General features: G+C 40.2%; 1 protein-coding gene and 1 long non-coding RNA gene across 4 annotated transcripts in view; one reads left to right on the plus strand and one right to left on the minus strand.

The window, feature by feature from the left end:
* Positions 1-1,738: 1,738 nt before the first annotated feature.
* On the minus strand, positions 1,739-7,865 carry LOC309387842. Of its 3 annotated transcripts, XR_014174672.1 has the most exons (5): positions 7,746-7,865; positions 7,450-7,581; positions 5,418-5,566; positions 3,145-4,070; positions 1,739-3,019 (listed from the first exon to the last, which is right to left on the minus strand). It is a non-coding gene; the product is annotated as an uncharacterized lncRNA (long non-coding RNA). The 3 variants fall into 3 exon arrangements; XR_014174673.1 differs by having other exon boundaries at positions 3,145-5,566; XR_014174674.1 differs by having other exon boundaries at positions 3,145-5,566; positions 7,450-7,560; positions 7,746-7,848.
* A 4,543-nt stretch (positions 7,866-12,408) lies between these two features.
* Positions 12,409-14,530, plus strand: part of FAM120B (family with sequence similarity 120 member B) — a gene marked incomplete at its 3' end in the record, with an annotated part of 31,510 nt that continues 29,388 nt past the window's right edge. The window contains exons 1-2 of the mRNA XM_081943916.1: positions 12,409-12,689; positions 14,212-14,305. The remainder of the gene's footprint in view (positions 12,690-14,211; positions 14,306-14,530) is intronic.

The following is a 14,530-nucleotide window of genomic DNA, read 5'->3' on the forward strand; positions in this document are numbered from 1 at the left end:
AGGGGAAGAAGAGGGAGGGACGGACGAGGGAAGATTGGCTGGGTAAACAGTCTTGCTTTCAGTCCCTCGCTCCACTCCATCTCCTCTTTCCCCCCCCCTTTCTTTTTTCCCTTTCCCCTGAATTCTTGGCGAACTTGCAACGAGCGAGGCCCCAACTTCGTTTCTTCTCCCCTTCTCTCTCTGTGCCTTGAGCTGTCTCTTTCTGCCTCCCCCCCCCTCTTCTCTGAGCGTACTTTTTGTGTTGTGTGCGTGTGTGTGTTTAACGTGAGCGGTGTGGGTCGTTCGCGTGGCTGTCATTAAGGCAGTTTGTTATTATGGGAGGCCTGCATCAGTTGGCGCTTTGTGCCCTCAGCTGTATGGTAATGTGGACAAGCACCTGCTCTGCACAATGCAACCGAGAGAAAGAGCTCCCCTCAGCGCACGCTACTGACTCTACAACAATGTGCGCCCATTTTAAAAAGAAATCCCTTTCCGCGGCTTTCCTTCCCCTCCCTACCTTATCCGAAACGAGGGGGGGGGGGAAACCTAGTGTCAACGGCGTTTTTTTCCCCGTCCCTCCCTTTCCTTTTAACGCATTTATCAACGCGGAAGCTTTTATATTGGTTAAAATGCACGCGTATAAGAGAAACACTCTGCTATCAGCAAAATTTAGTAAGTCTGCCTTCCTGGAAGCATGATCTTAGAATTAAGCAACAGCAACGCCAGGAAACTGGCCTTGATAGGGAAAGGAACATGGGCCTTGTTGCAAAACCCCTCCACAAAGAGGCAGTTTTAAGGCAGCCTATCTATCTGCGCAAACGTCATTTAAAATGCTAGAGATTCCGGAGCAGCTTAGAATGGTGAAAGAGGTTTGGCTACGAAGAGCTAGCTCCCTGTACGTAAGGCCCGCTGGAAATCTTTATGGCCACGTTATGGGATTTGAACGGCCTTTCCAATGATAAAATGCGATTTTCATTGAAGCAGATGGCTTGATCACAAATTGCCTTACAATGTGCGTGTTGGGCGTGCGGGAGGGGGGGAGAGAAGGGGAGTGAGGAGCGCAAGAGGGGGAAAAAACAATCTAAACCACTTCATCAAATCCAATTGCTGTTGAAGGTCAATTAAAAGAAAATCACTAATTGGATATGCATTGGAGAAGACAAGTCTACTTTTCCTGGTGGCATACGAGAAATTTAACGTTGAATCTAATAGCTGGGTTTACCCAGCATGGTATGCCATGAAATAGTTTGGTTTTTGATTATGTACATTTAGCCAATTAAGGTGGTAGTTTTTGGAGGGAGAAGACTTTATTAAACAAGCCTTAGTTTAATGCAAGGTCTCAAAAGCATGGGGCAGGGAATGCAGTGTCTGCAAAATGTTGGCTCTTTCTGATCAAATACCTTAATTTTTGAATATGAAAGGGAATGGTAGTTTATAAGCAGAGGCAACATTCCAGCCATGTGGCTTGGTCTCTGATAGGTCTGGATTTGCTGACTAGAGGCCCAATGATCAGATTTTGGAAATGGCGCAAATCATCTTGCACCAAGCAGTGAGTTTATTAAAGGCAAATTCAGAAAGCCAACCAGATCAGAAAACTATAAAATGACATTCATATATCTTCACCTCAAACTAATCACCTCAAAATGGGACAGTCACTGATTTTCATTCTAACCACGGTATAAATGTCTGCTTTTAAAAGGTTCTATATTTAAGGAATTCAGGCTGCTCAGGAAAAAATAAATGATCCAAATATACCACAGACCAGTGAAGAAATGTTGCTGTTTATTTAAGTTTGCATGTCAAATGCATGGACATGGGTTTGTAAGTATACTTAGTATTTATCTTCTTTTTCCAGGCAGCGATTCATTTCTTTAAAAAGTTCCCAATAACAGATAAATAAATTATTCTGAAAATAATCAACTGGGTATCTTATGAAAGTTCATCTGCTTACTCTTGCTAACCTATACCTTATTGTAAGCTTTCTGCATTCAGTGCTTTTCATGTTTATTGGCCTACAAGGTGATGTGGATTGTAGTTCTGTTAAACAATAAGAGCATCTGGATGGGGAATACTCATGGACAAGGTATATATGGCAGACAGATTGATCTAAAATGAGAGGGGGAATGCCTGTGAAAAAAACAAAGAAATCTGAGTGCGTAATAAAATATATGCCTGGGTAAGTGCATTTCCACAGAAACATAAATGATCCTTTGCTGCTCAGGACAGCAAAACAGCAGATATGTTTGTAGTTGTTTATTGCGCTTGTAAATGTTTTCTGAAGAAAATAATTGTGGTTGCATTACATTCTTGGTCTGATGCAACCTGTTTGGAAAGAAAAAGAATAATGTTAACTACTTTAAGTAAGTTAAAATAGGCCTTGGGCAGCACTTCCTCTTGAACCCATTGGGAGAAATCCTGTAGTGTCTCATTTAGAGTTGCAGTGTTGGAAAGTTTTTCGAGTTTGGACACATATTTTAATTTGATACTACTGATTCATGTAAAGATTTATTTAAACAAGGAGTATCACCTATTGATCTGTAATTAGTTCTATACACTGAAGTAACATTCTGTTACTCTCAATTATTCACAGTTTTTGTAAGAGCTCAGATATTTCATTGTAGCAGTTGTCTTAAGGGATTGTAAACAGTGAGTAAAGACTTGCTTTAGGTTCCCTATTCGCCTTTGAGGCAATTTTCAGAGAAACTATCATACGATTAATATACAATTTATACAATTTACAACAGCTAAGAAATATATTGGAAATTCCTCCAATACCAAAAACCACCCTTCTGGATCTCATTAATACTAAAGATCCTTGTGCAAAACATGCCCTCTTGTGCAAGAGAAATACTCTTTATCTGTTTTTCATAGACATTTGCCAGGCTGGAGGATGAAGAGATGCAAAGAGAAATTTGCTGTGGTGGCATCTTTTCCTAGGTCAGTTAAGTCAGGGGTGTCATAGAATAAAGGCATAGCAGATTTAGGATCCATGGTGATTTGATCTTCGAAGCCAGACTTTCTAGAGATTCATTTGACATTCCTGTTTATGGGAAGGAGTGTGAATCAAACTTAAACGCGTGCAAGGGCTTAAAAGCCTGCTTCCCCTGGATCACCCCTGCCCCCCCCCCATTAAAAAAAAAGTCTTTCCAAATCTTTTTGACTAACCTGCCTTCGCTTTCAAGGATTTGTTAAATTGACGCAGCACAGATTTCTCGATTAGGTCTGCAAAGCGGAACTGAAAGGCGTCATAAAATCCATCAGAATCCTGCCCAAAGCGCTTATTCTCTTCCAACTTAATTTATGCCACGCGATTCTGTATTGGGGAAATCAAGCAGAAAGCCCTCCCCCCCCCCTTGCTCTCCCCTTCCTCTTTGCTTTGCTCCCCCCCCCCCCTTCTCAGATGCTTCTGGGCTAACGGGGAGACTGTTTAACTTAAGTGTTTCTATAGGAGGCTGTTGTAGTTTAACTCCTGCCCACCAGTAGCTGGGCTGAACAAAGAAGAGACTCGGGGTCTCTCCATTCATCCTTTCTCTGCACTTTAATTTTCATTGATTTTGAAGACAAGGGGAGCCCTCAGGGATTCGAGCTGAAGGGGGATGACACGCCTTTAGATGCAATCCACCCCCCTGGCCAGCCATCTGCTCCTAACCAAATGGCGTTTTTTCATCCTAGCTCCTGCGTGTCTCTAGATTCCGCTCTCACACTTTCAGCTTCAGTCTCTCTAGCTGCCCCCCCCCCAACTCAATGCAAAGGAAGCTTAAGTTAAAGTATGTTGAATAGACAGGGGGGGGGGGGTTTGAGAGAGAAAAGAGGGTGATTGGAAAAAAACCAGCCAGAAGAAAAGTGATAAATCCTTACCTTTTTAATTAAGGCAGCACCACAAGCCCCTTTTAAATACTTTTTGATTCCTCAGCAAATTTACTGTACTATGTTGAACTCATTAACCAGCACAGACAAAATGTTAGAAGCAGAAGACAAGGTGAATTTGTTCCTGTTTAGGGGAGGGGGGGAAAGGGGGGAGCAAGATCTGAGAGGGAGGGGACCCGTCCTTTGAGCAGCCTGAGAATTTGCCCAGTTGGCTCCAAAAGGCTCTGAAAAAAATTCAGATTGAAGAGTCGGGTGATCTGAGAAGTGGAAGATTTGCAACTTCCTTCTGGGGAGGATGCAAAAACCTTTGTAGTTACCCTTCTCCAGCAAGATTGAGCGGCCTTTTCTGAGGCCGGAAATAGCCAAGACAAAATGATAAAAGAGCAGATCAAGAATGTATCTTGCTCGACCATTTCCTCTGCCACGCAACAGTCATAACTAAGGGGCAGAGAACTTGTTTGGTCTGGAGAAAGTTCAGCTCGAGATACCTCCAAGTAAGAGGTTTTAGGGAGTCCTTGGTCAAATGTTATCTGTACTGGATATAAATGATAAGGAGGTTACCTGGATTGTTAGTCATTAATATGATATATACATTTCTGTGATGTGAATCCAATCAACTGAAGCATACTCAAGAAAATAGAGTTAAGCAAAAACAATTCCACACAATATGCAAACCGAAACCTATGTTTATAAGCATCAAGGCAACACATATTTCCTTTCCCATTTAGTTCCTTGAACACAGAGGGTTCAATTTAGCTGTCATTCATATTGAATTTGTATGGGCCTGTACATCGTCAGAATTAAGGTAGCTATGGACATAATACAAAAAGGAAGCATCCGTTTAAAAAAGGAAATAGCAAAATGTGCAGGTTTAAAAAAATTTTTTTAAATTGAGTTAAGGGGCACAGGATGCAGGCTGTTGAAGGGAAATGGAAAAGAGGATGGAATGGAGCTTTCTAGAGAAGGGTATATGTGGTCAGCAGGCACCCTGGGTAAGATAACTTCAAGCAAGTTTGCATCACATTGTAAAAGGTCCTATTTCTCTTGGCTAATGGAAAACTGAAGCCCCCAACTTCAAGAACTGCCAACTTTCCTGCCAGTTTGGGAGAAGTAAAACCAGGTAATCTTTTGCAGGAAAGAAGTGTGATGTGAGCGTGTCTCTGCCTCAACCAATAGGTTAATGACCAACAGTCTATGAAAGTCATGCCTCTAACTGGACATTGAACAATCACTGATCTGAAAATATTGGAATCTACATCATAACATGCCTGGCATGGTGATATGAACGCAAGATGAGCTTCTATCTGGGCAACCCAGTTATAGTATTGCTTCTATTTCCAAATACAGTGTGGTCTAGTTGAACATTAAGCCATTTGGAGGAGAGGTCTTATGGCAACAAATTCCATTAACCCCACTATATCCACAGAATCCAAGTCAGAATGATTCAATAATTGCATTTGGAAGTTCTTGACTCTTAGGATTTAATCAATCTCATCCCCCCCCACTCCATATGTATCCATTGAGTAAGCAAAATGACACTTTTAAGAAGGATGATGATTAACATTACTTACTTGAGGTACTGATTCTATAATGGCTCATTCACTGGTGGGAAACCTTTCCTTGATATTGGACTAAAACAACCATCCTTCCCAATTTTCCCGTCTTCCAGAAGAAACAGGCAGCAACTTCCATCATCATCCCCAGCAATACAGGCAGTGAGCTAAAATAGGATTAGGTGGGGTTGGGGGGGGGGGAATCAACCCAAAGGATTGTTATTAATTAGTCATAGCTTGACATTAATTTAATCTGGAAGCTTCCCATAAACAAAAGATAACTCCAAGACATGAGGCGTTCACTGGAGGAAATTGCTTTGAGGTCCAAGCTATTGATTGATATAAAAAGCTAGATAGTTTCATGTACACTGGCTGGGTGAACTCTGATTCAGTTCAAGATAAGAAACATGGTAACTGCAGCTTTTTTGGAATTCCCTAGTAAAATAGCAAGGAATGATGAGAGTCATAGTCCAAAACATCTGGAGAGTTCCAATTTGCTTATCCTAAATGGATTTAGGGATCAATCCACAACCAAGATCAAATATTGGCAAAAACCACCTAGGCTGAATAGATGTGGCTTTAGTTCTTTTCCCAGAGGTCATGTGTCTCATTCATTTTTCAACTGTATTTACGGTACTTTCAAGTAAACTCAATGCATTTGCATGAGTTTGAATGGATTGTGAAGACTTGGAGATTAGGGTTACTTTTTTGCTGCCTTGGCATTCAGTTCTGCTAAAGTCAAAAGGATATATAAATCATAATTCAAATCATTGGGAAATGGACATCAATCAATATGTGCAGAAAACTTGGAATGAGCTTGGGCATTTCTTTGAAAACAGTTTTTGGTTGTTCCACAGTTGTTTTTAGTAACGGATACCAAGGAATGACATTTGTATGATTTTTTTTCCTACTCTAGATACTGACATTACTTAATTGGACGAAAAGTCTCCTGCATGTTTATCTTCCTGCATCAGCAGGTCTTGTGCCAATTCTTACAATCACAGTGACAGACAAGATTTACAAGAAACTGGGGACTACTTTTTGATAAAGATCTGAGTTTCACCACAAAAAACGGATTCTAAGCAGCCACACATAGCCAGTTGGTGCCTTCTTAGCTGCTCAATCATAAAAAACAAAATTGTTACCAAGATTATGTTTGTTTTGACACTATCTCACACTCAATCATCTCCAGGGATCAAATTTATTTGTCAGTGTGCTCACTTGAAGCCACTGCCTCAGTTGCCCATCTGTTTCGGGGCCTTTAGAGTCCCCTTTAGAGTGGGGCGCCAATGATAAGCCGGCTGCAAAGACCAAGTCAGTGAACAGAAACAGTCCACATTCACATGTGACCCAGTCCAAAGGAGAGTTAACAGGTGTAGTTCAAAGCACACTTCACTTGAGAGTAATCCCAATTAAATGCAATGGCAATTAAGCTTCTCTGATATGCCTAGGATCTGGCTTTAAAGATGCAATATTATTAAACGTGGTTGCTTGGTTTTAGGCAACCTATTTATCCTTTCTTGTAACAATCCTCAATCTTCCTCCCTTCTTCCCTCCTCTCCTCCTGCTTCACATGTGCAGGTCACTGAGAATGTGGGAAAGGAATCCTCTCCCCAGACTTGGTGCTCCAGCAACTCAGGACTTCCACACTGTGCGGGTGAGAGAGAGTTGGAGAAGAGAGAAAAATGGGGATCACAGTGAGCCTGCACCCATCGTTCCCCATGCCATGCACCCACGTTGGAAAAGTCGGAGCCCACGTATTGATTTTAAGAGAGACGGGTGAATAAGTTTGGGCTGCTCTGCAGGTTTGTCGAAAGTTGTAAAGGCATGTGCTGATTAGAATAAGAAAGGGCGGTCGCGTGGCTCAGCTGGCACACAGAGAAGCCAGATGACAGATAAGCACCAGCTCCCTGCGACCGCCCCCGCCACCACCACCCCTCCCACGACTTCCCCCGGCTCCGCTTTCTCCCTCTCTCCGCCTCTCTCTCCCCGTTTTCCAATCGCAAATCATCTGCTCCTCTCCTCTCCATAATAAAGCAGTTGTGTTTACCTGGGATCCCAGAACCGGCGGGGCATTCCTTTGTTTCTTCATCAGATTGCTGCCGCCAGCTGCTCTTTCCAGCCCTTGCTTCAACAAATCTGATCGGGGGGCCTGCCTAGGCTGGGGTCCAAGGGAGAAATCCTTGAATAAGGAAGGAAAGGAAGGAAGTCTCGCTCTCATTCTCCTTCTGATTTCTTTGGCTTCAATGGAAAGAGCCTACTTGGGGCTCGCCCTCCCGCCCCCCCCCCCCCAATTCTTTCCCAACCCGGAAAGGGCTTCTGGTTGATTCCCCCCCCCCCCCGAACCTGAGGTCAGTCGCGTGCCTGGACGTCGACCCAGGGAGCATCTCCCGGGGCTGCTGAGCAAATCAAAAACTAGTTGCCAGGCCGCAAGAAGAGACCTCTCTGATCCGCCTGCCAAGGCGGGATGTTATTTCCCGCTGGATCCTGTTTCAACCTCTCCCCAGATTGCTTGTAGGACTCTCCAGCGGAAGACGGAAGCTTAGATTTCTTGGTGGGTGGAGAACAGGAGCATACTTAAGAGTCTGTGCTATAGGTATAACGGACAGACGTTTTAGAGCTGATTCTTAGATGTCTTTGCATTCCTTATCTGCCTAGTAGTATTCAAAACCCTCCGAGTTGATTCCCTGGACTGAACGCACCTTAACCAACCAACAGGTTAATGGGAGAAAAGGAGGAAAGAAATCAAATAAAATTAATAATTGGAAATTATTGGATGCCATTAGTAGTATGAATGCTTCCTCTTAGAATATTTATTTCAGGACGTTTTGCCCATGGTGGGCAGAAATGTATAAAATCCGCATTATAGACTTTTGGAGGACACTTGTTTTTTCAAATCCAGATTTCCATATTAAACAATACTGTTTGTAGACCATTTCAATATGGATCAAATAGGAGACCCAGTTTGTTCTAATGGTTAAAGCACCAGGCTAGAAACCGGTTGAGTTCTAGTCCCACTTGAGACATGAAATGGCTGGTTGACCTTGGGCCAGTCATTCTCTCACAATCCATGATGTTAGAGAACATGCTGATCAGTACATTCCTGTAATGTTTGGTTGATCTAAAAAAAGTGGACCCTGCACTTGTAGGAAAACACTAGGAAGAAAATATATATCAGAATTTATCAAATACCAGTACGTTCTCAAAATTTAATATATGTACTTGCTATCTACTATCTTCATAAAATAAAATATTACCTATACAAAACTTACGTAAAATTAGAGCTCTCATCCCATTTTTCCACTTGTACTCTAGAGGGCCTTCAACTATAACCTAAAACAGACTCTGACCTGAAGCTAAATCAAAATTAAGCATATTTTAGAAATAAGTTTTCCTTTGTCACATAAACAATAACTTAGCAGCAATTTGTCACATAAACAATAACTTGGCAGACTCTTCTCTAGAACATTTGTGATGTCATCAGATGATGTGAGCGCAGCCTTGATCTTTGGGCTCATTCTAATTAGATATATAATATGGCTGTAATAGAAACAAAAGCACGGGTTTGTTGTCAGAACATTTCACTAGCAGATGAGCTTGTTAACTTACCATTGTTTATTACTGAAAAGAGGGATGGGCTCTAGACTGTTAAATCTAGAATCCACAATTTCTTAAGAAATCAATAGAAGCCATAAGCCAGATCCTATGCATACATTAATATAATCATTAGTATCAATTTCTTCCTCCTCTAAGAACCCAGAGCAAGATACAATCCCCCATTAAAACCAGAAAAGCAATCAACAATATCTGTTATAAATCAAGATAAAAACAGTAAGAATGCAACAAAATAAAGTTCACTATATAAGACCATCTGAAGTGCAATCTGTTCCTGGAACTCACAGAATAAGCTGCATTAAAATCCTACCTTCCCTCTTGGTAGCAACATTAATGCCCTAATATAAAAACGACGTGGAGACTCTAGAAAGAGTGCAAAGAAGAGCAACAAAGATGGTTAGGGGACTGGAGACTAAAACATATGAAGAACGGTTGCAGGAACTGGGTATGTCTAGTTTAATGAAAAGAAGGACTAGGGGAGATATGATAGCAGTGTTCCAATATCTCAGGGGTTACCACAAAGAAGAGGGAGTCAAACTGTTCTCCAAGGCACCTGAGGGTAGAACAAGAAGCAATGGGTGGAAACTAATCAAGGAGAGAAGCAACATAGAAATGAGGAGAAATTTCCTGACAGTTAGAACAATTAATCAGTGGAACAGCTTGCCTCTAGAAGTTGTGAATGTCCCAACACTGGAAGTCTTTAAGAAGATGTTGGATAGCCATTTGTCTGAAACAGTATAGGATTTCCTGCCTAGGCAGGGGGTTGGACTAGAAGACCTCCAAGGTCCCTTCCAACTCTGCTATTGTATGTTTGTATGTATAACATATCTAGATTGTGACACCTCGAATAAGCAAGACATTAGGTGTCTAGGTACACTGTGGGTGAAAAGCTCTAGCAATTGTAGACAATAAGGGTTGTAAACCATGGCTTGGCATAACTTGTCAATAACTTCAGTGATAAGAAATAAGCATATGCATTATGCAGGACCCATAATTTATGTAAAAATGTGGCTTTAGAATTTTTAAATTGTATTCATTATCTCTCCGAGCATGTGCTAATATGTTGCTTTTAGAAATAAATATTTGCCACAAGGACAAGATATCTGTCAGAATGAATATCTTGGTAAACTACAGTTTTTAGAATATTATCTTAATTTATTGAATTAATTTTTAGAATATTATCTTAATTTATTGAAGATTTGTTTTAACTTATCAGTAAAAATATATTACCATTTTAAGTTATATGCCCCACCCAAGTCACCCCGAAAAGTTATCAAGAATGTTTAGTTTATTGTATTGTTGATGTTTATTTGTTTGTTTAAATTATTCACAGCCCATCTTACCCAAGAGCTACTCAGGGCAGCTTACAGCAATATTAACAAATCTATCGCATAACATAATGTATATTATTTGTGTAATTTAACTATATTAGTTCCTTAATGTGTCTATTTTGACTTCAAAAATTTCATTTAGTTCTATTAAACATTACTTTTAAATATTGGATTGTTGTTGTAATATGTTATTCTGCTTGTACAGACTCCAATTTGAAATATATGCATAGATTGCATAAATATCATCATATCCAAAATGATATTTTTAAACAAGGCTTTTCAACATGAAGCTTTTAATAGCAAATGCAGAATATAATCCATTAATGTATGTGCAATTAAGCATGGAATGAATTGCATTATTAGGGGGATATTTACTTATCCATTTTTTTCTGCTAATATAACTAAAACATTACATTTTCTGCAGAATTCACTGGAACTATATTCAGACTAAGTGCTCTTAAAAATGCAATCTCACAGAAAATCTCTATTTGCTAATACTCTAAATAATATCCCTTTTGCTTCTCTTTTGCCATTTGCAGAAAATCTGAATATCCCATTTTCTTTTAATGCTTTTCTCGTAGTTTTATTTTTCACCTGAAGAAGAAGTTCTTTTCAAAAATGATTTTCAGTCCTTTTTCAGATGTGATTTTGGAGTTTGGGGATAGATTCTCTGCTTCTGGAGTGGGGGGTCTTTTTTCTTTGAGCATCTGCCTGCAGAAGAACAGATGTAGGCACCTGCAGTGACAGGCTGCACATGGTCCACACTATTCATAGGCATTCAGATGTGGCTACAATGGTAAGCTTTTGTATATGCAAAGTCACTAAATATATTAATCTGTGTTCCCCTGAGCACTGCCCCATTTAATTTCTTCATTGGCAATAACATCTGATCTAATCCTCCAATTGGCTCCCTACTGTGCCCATTTTCCCCTGGAAAGATATGTGAAGTTATTCAAGTTTCCACCTGTTGCCTATTGAAGTCAGTTATGGGATCATCAAAATTTTCAGCAAGACACTGATGGTTCTGCTATGATAAGGGAACAGAAGGCTGCCTATTTAATATATCTTAGAGAATATTTTAAAATTTAGTAAAAAAAATTGTTAACTACCAATAAAGAAACTTTCTGGAGAAATTGTTAATGCCCTTTTGTGCAAAATTCCTATAGGACAATGATAAGGAGCAAAACATCACTGTCAGTGCACCATTTTGCCTTTTGCAAATGGTCAAAATCCCCATGTAAAGTTTTGCTAAACTTTTAATACTGCAGCTAATAGAAACTTTGGTTAATATGCCAAGCAGCTAAAAAGTAACCTTAATCTCAGATGTAAGATTTCAATTTTGGGGACAATTTTATTCTACTACTCTTCTCTGATCGCTTCCTCTGTTTTGATTTGTTTTCACCCACAATGCATCCTTTAGCTCCATTGTAGCCCACACAATGCCCATGGGTATCAGGCTGTGAATGAAGACAGAAGCAGTTTATACAAACCAGCCCCTTTCTTTCCTCTCTGTCTATTGTTGTATGAATGGGCCTTCTGCATTCTGCTGCTAGGAAACCACCTTTTTTAAAGCCTAGCTTCAAAAAAGGGACAGACCCCCAATAAAAATAAAGCAAAAATAGTTTTCCTGTTGCTTTGTTTAAACCTAAATCCTGCAACAGCAGAACATTAGAGGGCATGCATCTTTTTAGAAATATCCAATTCCTCACCTCTTGCATCAGCGACTAACATCAAAACAGTCAGCCTTTTCACATTTAAGCCTCTTGTGCACTGAACTATTTCACCGGAAACCTTAACTAAATGGATAATTGAGATTAAAAATAACATCTGTAAGCATTACTTTATTGTTCCCAAAGGAACGGTAGAGAAAATTATAGATAGCAAGTTGTTTTAAAGAGATACAATGTGAAAGTTAATATTATTAACTATACAAAACTGTAGCAAGTATGGACATCATGCAGAGCGGTCTTGGGCTCTTGCTCTGTTTCTACGAATTACTGTAGCTGTCAGGGGAGATTTAACTTCCACGCTGTAGTGGCATTTAACAAGAGAGACACGTCCTTTCCCCAAACACTACATTTTGTATTTGTCAACTGTCTTCTCGTCCGCCAGTTCTTTATGCTTTAGAGACGAGAGAGCGTCTGGTGGGGAATCACGTGACCACCGCCAATCCCGTCTTCCCGGGGAAAAAAAACCATAGAGACTTTTAAAGTGTGCGCACGCTCCGTCAACAACGCTGCAAAGGGATACATTGAAAGGAAGCGTTCAGCGCAAACCCGGCATCTGGCTCTGAGTTGACCTCTTAGTATTCCGGCCTAGAGTCCAGAGAGTTAAGAGGCATAAGGTACAACCTTAAGGCTGCTGTCCTCCTAAGAGTACTTATTTTAGAACGTCAATCCCCCCCCCCCCCCAAGGATTTTTCAATCACGGGCCGTGAAATGGTTCCGAATATGCTGTAGGGTGGAATTAAAACTCTTCGGGAGGATCATACACCCAAGAGTTGCCCGGGAGGCTGGTAAGACGTTGCAGCCTCCGATAAGGGTTTTGCACAGCAATCTGTCCGTCCTTTGCAGGGTGTTGTTCCCGTCCCTCCCGGCTCAGAACTAAGCCCGTTTCTTCCGGCTCGTGGACCTAGGGGCTGCTGAGAGATAGAATAACCTAAAGAGCTGATGATAATAGGGAATAAGATGGGTCCATGCAACATTGTACTTGATTGTGTTGTAAGGATCCAGCCAATTGGTCAGTTTACCTAGCGGTGAGCTATGGGCAGCTACAAAATGAATCCAGATTAATTGAGTTAATTGTTTTTGGGTGAACCATGGAAGATGTCTCCAGAAAATGCAATGATTTATTGAAGGCAATAATGAACAATATGCATCTTGGACATATTTTTCAAGGGGAGGAAAAAGGGGCAGGATCTCAGATTTCAGGGATGTTCACAAGGCATGGTCAAAAACATCAAGGGATGGCCATGGGGTGTGATCAAAGTTCTGAATGTCCAAGGATTTAGCTTACTCTGCTCTTTAGTTATTCATGCTATGTTGCACTACAATCCTAAATATATTTAGATGACATTTATGAAGTTCGCTGGATAGGCATCAATCAAAAACTGAAATCTTGTGTGGGCTTACTTAGTAAGCATGAGGGCATATCAGGTTAAACTGAGTTGACCTTACTGTTGAGTAATATACCTGAACTATTTTACTGTATGCAAATATTACAGTCAGCTATAATGTGGTGCATAAACAGGATCATTGTACACCATAGTTTTAGAGTGAGCTAGGAATTTATGCCCAGATATTTTCAAAAATTGTAACTTCTGATTTAGCATCATTTGCCACTGTCTTAAAAATGAAATGAAATGAAGATCAACATTCACCAACAATGTAATGGTGTGTGTATGTATGTGTGTGTGTATTATAGATCCATATTCCTGATTCCTTTATTGTATTTCCATTATAAGAGGAGAGATGTATTGATTGAATTTTGGGTTGTCACACATTCCTGAATTTGGTAGGAAGTTATATCTTATTGACATTATTTTAATCTTGTTTATTGTTGCAAGAGAGGATGTCATCTGTACTTAGTAGCTAAATGTGCTGCATTATTGTGCCTTTAAATTTGAAACCAGATAGACACGTTCAACAAATGAACAAAACACTTTTCATAAGTAATACTCCCACCTTTTATAATTTTTGCTTTGAGACTAAAAACCAGAAGAAAAGTAAATACCATTAAAATAAAATATCCCTATATGGGACTGAAAGGACTTGGTGATTGTTTTTAGTTTTGTTTCAAAATGCTATTTGCTTTATTTAAAGTTTTATATTTTAAGTTCTGTGTATGTCACCATACATGTATGAAAGACAATCAGGAACCAGAAGTCTCTGGAAATACATGCAGACTGCAGCCCTTCTCATCCTAGTAAAGGAAAGGACCTCAAACAGGCCATTAAATCTGGTTAGTACTTTTATCAGGGTGTCAGAGGGCGGAAATGAAATGGCATAATATTTTCTTGGGTAGACAGATGCTTTAGTGCAAGTGCAGAATTGTTTTTATGGGCTCCATCTCCTTCTGACTGGGTTGATAGTCTCCGGTGGATTATTTGCAATATATTTCTTCTGTTGGTTTGCCTTTTATTTGAACCCAGGTGCTTTCAACATTAATGCTACCATCAGCCAAGTA

This window comes from Natrix helvetica (genome assembly GCF_964273705.1).
Source record: "Natrix helvetica genome assembly, chromosome: 2".
Classification (NCBI taxonomy): domain Eukaryota; kingdom Metazoa; phylum Chordata; class Lepidosauria; order Squamata; family Natricidae; genus Natrix; species Natrix helvetica.